The sequence below is a fragment of the Platalea leucorodia genome, assembly GCF_965183815.1.
Source record: "Platalea leucorodia genome assembly, chromosome: W".
NCBI lineage: Eukaryota > Metazoa > Chordata > Aves > Pelecaniformes > Threskiornithidae > Platalea > Platalea leucorodia.
In genome coordinates, this window is record NC_138859.1 from 19,973,519 (window position 1) to 19,986,183 (window position 12,665).

Genomic DNA, 12,665 nt, shown 5'->3' on the forward strand with positions numbered 1-12,665 from the left:
AAGCATACCCCTTCCCTCCATCTGTGTTCTTGCTCTTGGGATGAGGGGCGTGGCTGGATGGCACCTACTTCCATGGGCTCATCCTCTGGCAGGGTGTCACGGGTGAGACAGAGTAAACGACAACCCATAGTGGATCTGGATACTGGGGTTTAAGAACCAACAAGATTAGAGCTTTTACCCTACTTGATTATCTCACACACTCACTCATTCGCTCGCTTCCTCCCCGCAGTGTTACATTCACTAGGTCAGGTCTTAACTTCCCTTCCCATCAGGGAGATTGGTCCAGGAAGACTGAGCGAAAAGTTGGATCAATTCTTGCTGTGCCGCTACTCGCAGTTACCGGTCTCAGGCATTACTGGCCAAGGTCCCTGGGCATTTAAGGACTGGAGCATCTCACATATGAGGAAAGGCCGAGAGAGCTGGGGCTGTTCAGCCTAGAGAAGAGAAAGCTCGGGGGGATCTCATCAATGTATACAAATATCTGAAGGGAGGGTGCAAAGAAGACAGAGCCAGGCTCTTTTCAGTGGTGCCCAGTGACAGGACAAGAGGCAATGGGCACAAAGTGAAACACAGGAGGTTCAGCCTGAACATCAGGAAACACTTCTTTACTGTGAGGGTGACCGAGCACTGGGACAGGTTGCCCAGAGAGGTTGTGGAGTCTCCCTCCTTGGAGACAATGCAAAAGTCATCTGGACATAGTCCTGGGCAACTGGCTCTTGGTGGCCCTGCTTGAGCAGGGGGGTTGGACCAGAAGACCTCCAGAGGTCCCTTCCAACCTCAACCATTCTGTGATCCCCCCAGCATTTGTCTCCACACATCACCCTGACCTCCAGGATCTTTCCCCACTTCCAGGATCTTCACTCACCTCCCCCCACACACACCCCTCCCTCCCCCTCGAGACTACTTCTTCTTTTCGAGAACTCTTCTTTTTGGCACCGGCTTGTCTTTCCTGAACCCCAAGGCCCTGTTCTTCCCAATCTAAATAGTCTATGTGCAGAAGCACAATGTGTGATCAGCCTCCTAATCGGTGGCTCTGTCTCGTGTCTCTTTATTAATTGGAGGATGCAGGATATGCCACTTTTGTTCAGTCCAGGTGTTATCAAAGTTTCCAACCAGCCTATACCAGTTGCAGCTAGCAAGTAGCAGGCTTCCACTTGAGAGTTCAAAAGTTCGATTTCAGACATTCACCAACACATACACCCAATTATCTGCCGCCTGTTAGCATTCACAACTTAAGCTATGACAGGGTGGTAAGGGAGGTAGAGAAAAGCATGGCTGAGCTCCCCCAAGGATCTGGGCATCCTCTCTCTGGCACACCATCTGGCACCTCTCCAGGGTGATAGCCAGGTCTGAGAGCTGCCCCAGCCTCTGGGGTGGGTCCACCCTGGCCATCTCATCTTTGAGGGCCTCAGTCAGCCCTAACCTACAGCGAGCCGTAAGGGCTCACTCTTCCCACACGATTTCCACGGCCAACTTCACAAATTGTGTAGTCGGCTGGCTCCCCTGCCAGAGCTCCAGTAAGGCAGCCTCAGTCACAGCTGCACAATTGCTATCTCTGAAAAAAAAACCACTCCAGAAGAGCAACTAGGTCATCAGGGTTCTGGAGCATGGGGGTCACTGTGCTCCGTATAGGGGGTGACCCAGTCTAGGGCCATTCCTGAAAGCTGGGAGATAATAACTGCTGAGCAGCTAATACCTGTTTGGTAGGCCCCTGGATAAGCAGCATTGGCCACATCTGACTAACAAACTCCCATACCCTTGCTCAAATCTCACGGAAGGGTTTAGGGAGCTGGGGAGCAGGGGGTGCGCTGGGTGCAGAGGATGCTAAAGCAGTCTGCAAGGGCTGTAATCTGCCTCTGCATAGTGACCACAGCCTCCTGCAGGGTTTGGAGGTCAAATGGGGGCTGTGAAGGTAAGTTCCAGCACAGCCTGAGGGCCAGGCTCTACCAGTACTTAGTTCAGGGCTTGAGATGGCCTGAGCTAATTGCAAGGGAGCAGCAAGAATGGGGCTGTTTCCTAAGGGAAGGTGAGCAGGAAGTTAAGGGTGGCCACAATACCAGCCAGGCAACCACCTCACCAACAGGGTGCAGTCCCATAGCACCAGAGGCAGATGAGCAGAGCAAGGTGGTGATAGCAACCAGTCCTGCTAGCAGCCCAGCGAGCATCAGATAAAGGGAACAAGCTAAATCCAAGGTGAAGCCCCTCACCACTCCTGGCCCCCAAGCCTGCCTGGCCTCCAGGGCTCCCAAGGGGCATCTCCCATGCCATGTCCTTTTCCAGTTTCCTATCCCTGCCCTAGCTCTGTGTCCCCTGAAATAGTCCCATGACAACCCATAGCAATTAAATCACTCTACATCAAGTCCCTTCTGAACCCAGATCTCTGTAAGGTGTGAGGACACGCCTTGCTGGGAGGGGAGGCTGCTGTCAGTGCCCTGAGGGCATTAATAGGCCTGAATTGCTCTGACCAGCCTCCCCTGGAGCCTCCACCCCCGCTTTCTGCCCAGGGGCCCAGGGGCTCCGTTTAAGCTCAGGCCTGGGCTTCTAGTTTCTAAGCTATGTTGTAGGTGCATTTGTCTGTGGTGCTGTCACAACTATGCCTGTGTTTGGTCATGGACCTTGTTGATCTGGACCCTGATCTGCAGTCTGTTTTCCTGGTTTGATCTTGGACCTGTCTTGTCACTGTGGATTTGCCCGGGCTATTTCTGCCCCTGGTTACTGTTGCTGGATCTGACCTGAGGACTGACTTCCTGGCTTAACCTTGGACTTGTCACCATGAACTTGCCTGATGGTTTGAACTCTTGGTTGAACCTGGCTATTGTACCCCTGCTTGCCTTGCCCCAGTACCGTGGGACTGGGCCCTGACTGGCCAGGGTCCTGCCTTGCCAGATGTGTTATTGTGCTTGGCTCCTGGCTCCCTGTCCCTTAGGGAGCAGCTGGCCCTTGCTGCTACCTGACAGTGTTGACCCCAAGGAATGCCAGTAGTAACCAGCTGACGGTTGGATTTTGTATTGTGCAATGCAACCCTTTGAGCCTAGCAGACAGAAAATCAGCTGCACCATCTTGTAGTCCACTTATCCAGTCCATATTTCACCAGTTTTTGACTATAAGTATTCTATGGGAGACCATGACAAAGGCCTTGCTGAAGTCGAGGTAAACCACATCCACTGCTGTGCCCTCACCCGCAAAGCCAGTCTTTTCATTGTAGAAGGCAATCGGGTTGGTCAGGCACAATTTGCCCTTGGTAAATCCATGCAACTAGGTCATCACCCCTAATAAAAAGGGGCTTTCATTTCTCTTAAGGTCTCCAGTGAGATTCCCTGAATGTGCTCAGTGATGCACAGCCCGCTAAGCAAGAGTTTCCATTTTATGGGAATGCTTGCCTGGTCTACCCTTGGCAAATGGCCTGGATAACAACACCTATTAAGCTAAGAATGTGAGTACAAATTTTGTGTGTGTGTGTGTGTGTGTGTGTACTGAATATATAATACTATCTGGAGGGTGTTGTCAGAGCAGCCATAAAAGTGACCCGGTTATATTGGGAAAAATACTGACAGAGAAAGATGTCTGCTAAAGTACTGACAAAGGAAGATGTCTGCTAGCCTGGGAACCCAGAGTATCCTTGAGAAGCGCAACTGGCATCCTTGAAGAGTATCTGGGTACCTGAGACATCCTGAGATATCCTTGATAAGCACAAAACAAAGAAACTGCAATAACAAATTATCATCTGGAAAAATGGAAATTCGTCTGGGAAAAGTAAAAATCAGTCTGGGAAAGCAAAAAATGGTCTGAGAAAATAGAAAACAACAACATCTATTGGCTGTTCCAGGTGGAAAAATGGAAGTCAGCAACAGCTATTGGCTACTCCAAGTGCTGGTGTCCTACTGTACTGGTTTTGACTGGGACAGAGTTAATTTTCTTTGTAGTAGCTGGTATGGGGCTATGTTTTGGATTTGGATTTGTGCTGAAAATAGTGGTGATAATACACTAATGTTTTCGTTATTGCTGAACAGCGTCAAGGCCTTTTCTGCTTCTCATACTGCCCTGCCAGCGAGTAGGTTGGGGGCACACAAGAAGTTGGGAGGGGACACAGCTGGGACAGCTGACCCCAACGGACCAAGTGGGTATTCCGTAGCATATGATGTCATGCTCAGCAATAAAAGCTGGGGGAAGAAGAAGAAAGGGGGGTGACACGTTCGGAGTTATGGCATTTATCTTCCCAAGTAACCGTTATGTGTGATGGAGCCCTGCTTTCCTGGAGACAGTTAAACACCTGCCTGCTGATGGGAAGTAGTAAATGAATTCCTGATTTTGCTTTGCTTGCATGCGCAGCTTTTGCTTTACCTATTAAACTGTCTTTATCTCAACCCACGAGTTTTCTCACTTTTACCCTTCTGATTCTCTCCCCCATCACACTGTGGAGGGAGTGAGTGAGCGGCTGTGTGGTGCTTAGTTACCGGCCAGGGTTAAACCACAACACTTACACCCCCTTATGTCTCTAACGATATAAAAATAACTCTCTATCTACCCAAAATGGAGCTTCTCTCTGAGATCTCCTCCTGCGAGAACTGCTCTATGCAATATCTCCTGGACAGACTGGACCCTCGCTGGAGATGCCTGACTGACTCCGAACTCTGTTAAGTGGTTCATCTATGAAGAGAGACCTTCTGTTGTCGATTAGCCCCACTCCTGGGAGCAGTTTTGTAAGTTCTGTACCGGTAATACTTAGAAAGTTTATATATATATTATAGGTGTGCATATAAGTAAATAATCATAGGTGTATACTTGGTTTACTAGTAGTAATTTGTAAAAACTTGCAATAGATATTATCTCAAAAGAAACAAAACCCTCTGTGTCCTTGTGTATTATGGAATCCTACAAGCCCACCATTGTGATCTTTGCACACTCGCAGGCCGGGTAACTTTTATAGGTTGTGACAGGTGTTTGCCCAAAACTGATCGTGTTAAAGAGGAAGACAACCATCAGCTAGATTAAAAAGTAACTGGACAATTAACAGGAGACTTTTGAAACAAAGAAGGAGTCAGCCTGAAAATAAGTATAAAAGAAGCATGAAAATTTGTAGCACTGGGGAGGGAACTTGGAGAGGAAACAGCAATAGTCAAAACCTGGTTTGATACTGCCAGAAATCACAGGATCATAGGATAATTTAGAAGGGACCTCAGGAGATCTCTAGTCAAACCCCTCCTTCTCATAACAGGGTTAGCTATGAGTTTAAACCAGGTTATTCGGGGTTTATCCAGTCTAGTCTTTAAAACCTCCAAGGATGGAGAGTGCGCAACCTATGTTGCCCTGCAAACAGTTCCCCCACACCTGTGCTGACAGTATATGGTGCAGCAAGTAGGGACCCAAACCTTGCATGTGCCTATGTGACCTTGTAGGGTGCTTTCTCACTGGTGTGTGCATTACAAAATTGTAGGGAATCACATGGGTTACCATAAAGTTGGAGCACCACATCTCCCACAGCAGGTGTATGCAAGTAGGAGAACTCCCACTCCCAGAAGGCAGGGTGCTTATAAACCACATCCCATGAGAGGGGTCTGTGCGTGTAACAGTGTGAATGTGTGTGGGTGTTGGGGGATTAGAACTTCTTGGGGCTAGTTTTAGAAAGGTGTTTAGAACTTTGTAGGTGTATATCAACATTTTGCGCATAGTATTATGCTTTATCTGTTGTGTTACTGATATTGATCCTGAATGTACAGTTCACTGATTGCCGGTTAATTATGTGCTGTTAATAAATAAGTAAACTGCTTCTGTACTGATTTGATTTAAACTATGTGAACTGAGCACTTTTTCCCTGCAACAGGTTTCACCACAGCAATTGAATCCTCCTACCATTTACTTATGTTCATCTGGGTGAACATACTGATATATGTTCCCAAAAGGACAGGGAATTAACAGGGAAAGGATGGAGGCTAGTAAAAAAATGGTTGTTTGATTAGGAACAGAGGGACCATCAATCACAGTGACTGAAAGATAGTTACAGTGAGAGAAGAGAGCAAGCTAGATTAATACATTTTCATCTATAGCATTGGCAGGATGTTATTGCTATATTTTCTCCAAGTAATAGAGTTTATTGTCTGTCTTTATCCTTCACATTTGAGGTGTGTGCATTTACATCAGATGCATAATGAAGTAATTGTTCCTTTTGCAGGCTGAGGCTTCATGGAAAAATAAAAAAATCAGATGTTTTAGGAACTGTTTTGAAGGACAGAAGCCATCACTGCCAACAGTGTAGGTGTGGTGGGTTGAGCCTGTGTTGTGGTTTAACCCCAGCCAATAACCAAGCACCACACAGCCGCTCGCTCACTCCCCTCCCACCCCCAGTGGGATGGGGGAGAGAATTGGAAGGGCGAAAGTGAGAAAACTCGTGGGTTGAGATAAGAACAGTTTAATAATTGAAATAAAATAAAATAAAATAAAATAGAATAGTAGTAATAGTGATAGTAATAATAATAATATAATACAATAATAATATACAAAGCAAGTGATACATGATACAATTGCTCACCACCTGCCGACTGATGCCCAGCACGTCCCTGAGCAGCGACCGCTGCCCCCCGGCCGACTCCCCCAGTTGAGCATGACTGAGCATGACGTCATATGGTATGGAATAGCCCTTTGGCCAGTCTGGGTCAGCTGTCCTGGCTGTGCCCCCTCCCAGCTTCTTGTGCACCTGGCAGAGCATGGGAAGCTGAAAAGTCCTTGACTGGTGTAAGCACTACTTAGCAACAACTAAAGCATCAGTGTGTTATCCACATTATTCTCATACTAAATCCAAAACACAGCACTATACCCGCTACTAGGAAGAAAATTAACTCTATCCCAGCCGAAACCAGGACAGTGTTAAGCCACATTAGGGAAATGCCATCTAATTGGAGGAATCCAAAATCTGAATATGCTTGCGTGCATTACAGATATTGATATTTCTTTCCTGGGAGAGGTCTCGTCTTCTGCCTTTTGCATTTCTTGTTCTGCACCGAGGCTAGCAATACTCCAGTGGAGGCCTAGAGGACACATCCACACACACCCCCTGTAGGTCTAATACTGCTGCTTGCTTAGTAAATTCATTGCTCTTTGACCTAGAGTTGAATGTGATTCTCAAAGACAGCACCCAGTGGGACCGGAGTCTAACTGATCAATGACAGCTCAGGCTGCCCCTGCAGAAAGCAAGAGATGTCTGCAGGAATGGAACACGGGGTTAGCTCCACTGTAAGTATCTTGTAGGGGAGGTGACAGCTGTATGCCTTGCATTTAACAATATAAATCAGAGCTGCTGTTTTTAACTCTTTCTCATTTCATATGTCTTAACTATTTAAATGTGAAATTAACGGGGACAGGAAGCTGGATGCGCATTTACCCTACAAGGAATTTGCAGATGAGCATATTTATTTGCCTGTGAAGTTAAAGCATGTATTTCAGGTTTCTGTTGAGAGGGGATGGCTAATGAACACTTTTTCTTGCTTTTTTGTGAGGTTTTTTTGTAAACAATACGACCTTCTGGTTAATCATTTCCTTTAATTTGCCAGCATCACTTCAGTCTTATTTGGACTGAACCTTTCCTACATGTCCCGCTCTCAGCCAGGCAATGAGAAGCCTTTCAACAGCACCAAGGAGGATAAAACAGAGACAACAAAGTATTCAGGGTGAAATTTATCCCGTTGCAGTCTAGCTTACACGAGACCTTAAGCAGTACGTCAGCTGTTATCATGGGATTTAAGAGATTCCTTGGGCATTGAGCAGGCTTGGTCGAGTTTAATTCTTAATAAAATGATGTTTCTAATAACACGAATTAAAAAGCTAGATCACATTAAGAACCCTAATAACTATATTGCATGTGAGATTCTCACAGAGAATTCGAATTTTTTCTTATTTAATGACATGACATAAATGATTATTTTTAATTTAAAATGCATTTAAAATTAAATGAATACATTCAAAATTGTGAGCAGCATAAGGGATTTTTAACAGGTCAGTTAGTGCTCCAAGTGCTCCAAACTGGTAACAGAGTTTGCATGAGTGTGAAATGTTTCTTACAAGATATATAAGATCATTCCCTGCCAATACATATGTAGAAGAAAAGTTTAAATCTGAATTCTGTAGATATTATTAAAATATAACTTCATAATCTGCATAATTTGAAAGTTTCCTCTTAAAGGAGTACCCTACAATATTCTAGAAAATGGTAAATGCCATAGAGAGTATCTGTTTGCATGTTATGTATTTGTGTGAGAAGCTGGGGAATGATTATGCAACTAAGTCTGGCTAGTAACATTCACTGAAAAGATGAAAGTGTTGAGTCTGTGTTGGAGAAAACAAGGAACGCCACATGAATGCTGTATGATGTACCTGCACCAAGAAGTTGCAATGCAGAATTTGAAAATGTTTGCTGCGTGTTATAAGCATAGGTAGAACTTATCCCTCTTAATGTTTCTGCACTATGTACCTGGGATATTATTTAGGTTGCAAAGGGAAACTTCTGAGGTTTGCATTTACTCTCTGCTCAGGCCTGTTCCTGTGAAGATTTGATTCGCAGACTCCTAGAACCATTCAGGTTGGAAGGGACCTTGGGAGGTCCCTAGTCCAACCCCCGTCTCAAAGCAGGGTCAGCACTGAATTCAGACCAGGTTGCTCAGGGCTTTATCCAGTCAGGTCTTGAAACTGCGCCCCGCAGTTTGGTGTTGTCCACAAAGTTGTCGATGAGTCCTGGTACTATAAATATACCTTTTCGTGATCTTGAAGAACGGCCTATGAGCAATGCACTCAACCCATGCCCTAGAGGTCCTTGTTGATCTGAATCAATTAATTTAACCTCAGACGTTGTTAAGGTTATGTCTACTGCTGTTGCCAGGTCCACTCCGGCGCTACCGGCTGTGGCGGCTGCGCAGCGGTCCAAGCACCCTGCACTTGTGTCTTCACGCGTGGGTGTGGCGCGCTCCGCGCCGTGTTTCCCGATTTTCGACACTCTTGGGTGTTGTGATTATCTTTTTTACAATTCGTACACCATTTTTCTTTCCAACCCTCAGTATTAATTGGACTCCTACATTCTTTTTTAAAATGGCCTAGTTTTCCACAATTAAAGCACTTCTTGTCCTTTTTTCCCCCTTGCTTTTTTGATACCAACGGCTTCACTGCTGCACCTACAGCTGCGGCCATTACCGTAGCCTTTTCTTGTTCTAACATTCGCTCAGCAGCCTCTAGCAACTGTCCTGTGCTGGATCCTCTTGGCAACACACTGAGTGCTCTTTTTGTTTTTTCATTAGCGTTATCAAAAGCAAGCATATCTAAGAACTTTACTTTCATTCCCTCATCCATATCTGGATGAGCCATAATTGCAGCGTGCAAACGATCAATAAACTTGCCGTACGATTCAGTGGGTCCCTGCCTTACAGCGGTAAAAGCAGGTCTAATTTTCTCATCATGCACGTTAATAAGAGCTTTATAAGCTAACTCCTGACTCAACTGCAATGCCTCGGTAGCAAACTGCGCTTGCCAATCAGGTCGCGTAAAAGGCCCTGCGCCCATTAACATTTGAGCCTGGATTCCGAATAACGGATTGCCTTGTCGAGGTATTGAAGCTGCCCTATCACAGGCAGTTTGCCAATGTTGGAAAAATTGTAATTGTTGCGATGGTGGTAATAGCATCTGGACAATCATTCTAGAATCATAAGAAGTTAATAACTGTGCTGAAAAAATGTGCTGTAATATAGATTGAGTATATGGTGATTTTAAACCATATTGAGTAACAGCGCTTTTCGGTTCTTTCAATGTTTTCCAGTCCAGTGCTTCCCATACACCTCTCCCGTTATTACCAACTACAACAGGAAAAGCCATGGGTAAAAACTGTCCCTCTCTCATGGCATCTCGGATAACACCTTTCCATCGCATTGACGGATCCCCAACTCCTCCCACCAACATCCCTTGCCCGAATACACCCCCCCCCCCCCCCGATGGTTGTTGTGGTGGCAAAGACAGAAAAGCACCAGTTTCCACTGGTGTCCTAGTTGGAGCAAAAACGTTGGGTGCTGACCGTCCTGGGTATAACGCAGACAGTGACGTTGGTGGGTTTTCTGGCGGGGCCGCCAATCGCGCTTCTAAAGTCTCTAGTCTTTTTATCAATTCCTGTAATTCAGCTTTCTCCTCTAGAACACCATTGTTTTCCTCCTCCTCTTCGCCACCTGGTGGCAAAGGAGGGTAAAGTGAGGTGGTCGCCACCGGTGAGGGAGGTCGATTTGGTGGATCGGCCTCATCATAACTCGGAGGGCGATCCGACTGTGGTACATCGGGCGATGGTGGAGTAGCCTCCGCAGCGTTTTTTTCTGGTGACTGCACTTCGGTGGTGGTGGGAGCTGCAGTTGCAGTCCCTGCTAGGATCTGGACCCCTCCTGCAACGCGGGCCAGGGTCGCTGCAGGGATTGTCGGACCCGAAAACAACATACTGGTTGCAGAGGTGGGCCCGTCACCTGGAGTCAAAGCCGCGAATGCCGATGCAGCGACTTGCCGCTCCTCCCCCATGCTTTTTAAAGTTTCATGAATCAGTCTCCACACAGTGGGGAATTTGCTCGCCTCTTTGGATCCTTTACTTATTTCTTCCCACAGTTCTGCCCCTATTTTCTCCCATGTCATAGCATCAAAGGCGGCTCCAACCGTGGGGATCAAATCCTTTCCTTTTGCCCAGAGCAATAATGCTTTCAGAGTAGACGAGTCATAACTTATACCTCTCGTTGAGAGGATATGTTGGAGGAGCTTAACCACCGCTGACTCTTCTTTTGTCATGGTAGCCCCCACCTCCTCCCCGGCCGCTCACCTGATCAGGGTGAGATTCTACCTTTCGTGCTAGCGTTTCCCGAGTGCCGGGGCAGCACTCACCTTCGGCCGGCTTCCGCCCCCTCCGTTCTCGGTTTCGTCAGAAAATCCAACTCCGATCTGAGGGTCCCTGTTCGGGCGCCACCTGCTGACGCGGAAGTCACGGACACAGCACACGATCAATATGATCAAGCAAAATGTCGGTTTATTACATACACAGCTTAGTTAATATAGTTTCTTGCCTTCCTAATCATGCATAAACTTATCGCTAATTGGTTAACTATGTTTGGCAATATACTGTTCATGTGCTACTAGCAATATTCTGATTCGTTCATAACAATAGTTCACACGCACCGCCCGCTTCTCCCATATCTTGTTTTCAACATTGCAAGCCAATAGTTACTTCCTCTTAATCTGCTTGTTTCATGTCTTCCAAACCGCAGTCGACCTTCGCAGCATCCTTGAATTCCTCTTGCGTTAAATGCAGATTAAGTCCACATAGTCTGAGTCTGGGATGCTCACTACATGTCCTTGGCTTTTCAGATATCCCACAAGTGTCGGATCTATTTTCAAGGAAAGTTAGGGATTATGTTGTAGCTTTGCCTTATGTAATGGGCTTCTTCAATAGGAAGCCTTTGCTGCCAGTCTTGGAAACATGACAGGGTTGAAGGTCACTTCTGGGTGATACATCAGAAGTGTGGAACAGATGGTGGAAATGTGGAAGAGAGAAAAGTATTAGAGTTGAAGATTCTGTGATCAGGATTCAGTTGTACAGTCACTGTGTGCTGCTGCATACTCACACCCTGAGTGTTACTTAAAGAAATTGATTTATTGTGGTCTTCTGCATATGGTAATGCTCATTTGGGGAATCGCTCAAACAGGATGGCCAGTTCTTGTCTGGATGTTGACAGGTGTCTCAATTAGAATCATAGAATTGTTGCATTTACTCTCTGCTCAGGCCTGTTCCTGTGAAGATTTGATTCGCAGACTCCTAGAACCATTCAGGTTGGAAGGGACCTTGGGAGGTCCCTAGTCCAACCCCCGTCTCAAAGCAGGGTCAGCACTGAATTCAGACCAGGTTGCTCAGGGCTTTATCCGGTCAGGTCTTGAAACTGTGCCCCGCAGTTTGGTGTTGTCCACAAAGTTGATGAGGTGCATTACGTCTCCTCCTCCAGGACATTGATAAAGATATTAAGCAGGAGCTGTTCCAGAATAGACTCCACTTGTAACCAACCTCCAGGTAGAGCACGAACCCTTAACCTTTGAGCCCAATGATCCAGCCACTTTCTCACCCATCTAGTAGCCCACTCATCTAGACCACAACATCCCAACTCGGATATGAGGATGCTGTGGGAGACAGTGTCAAAAGCCTTGCTAAAGTCAAGGTAGGCAACATCCACTGCTCTCCCCTTGTCCCCAGAGCCAGTCATCTCATCATAGAAGGCATCAGGTTGTTCAAGCGTGTTTTACTCCTGATAAATCTGTGCTGGCTCTTCCCAGTCACCTCTTCCTTCATGTTCCCAGAAATGTGTTCCAAGAGGACTTGCTCCACGATTTATCTTTAACTGCAGTGGCCAGTTTAAGTTCTATCTGGGCCTTTGCCTTTCTAATTTTCACCCTGCATAACCTCACAACATCCTTGTAGTCCTCCTGAGTCACCTGCCCCTTCTTGCAAAGGTGGTAAACTCTCCTTTTTTTCCTGCGTTCCAGCCAAAGCTCTCTGTTAAGCTAGACGGTCTTCTCCCCCGCCTGCTCAACTTGCGGCACATGGGGACGGCCTGCTCCTGTGCCTTTAAGATTTCCTTCTTGAATAACATCCAGCCTTCCTGGACTCCTTTGCCCTT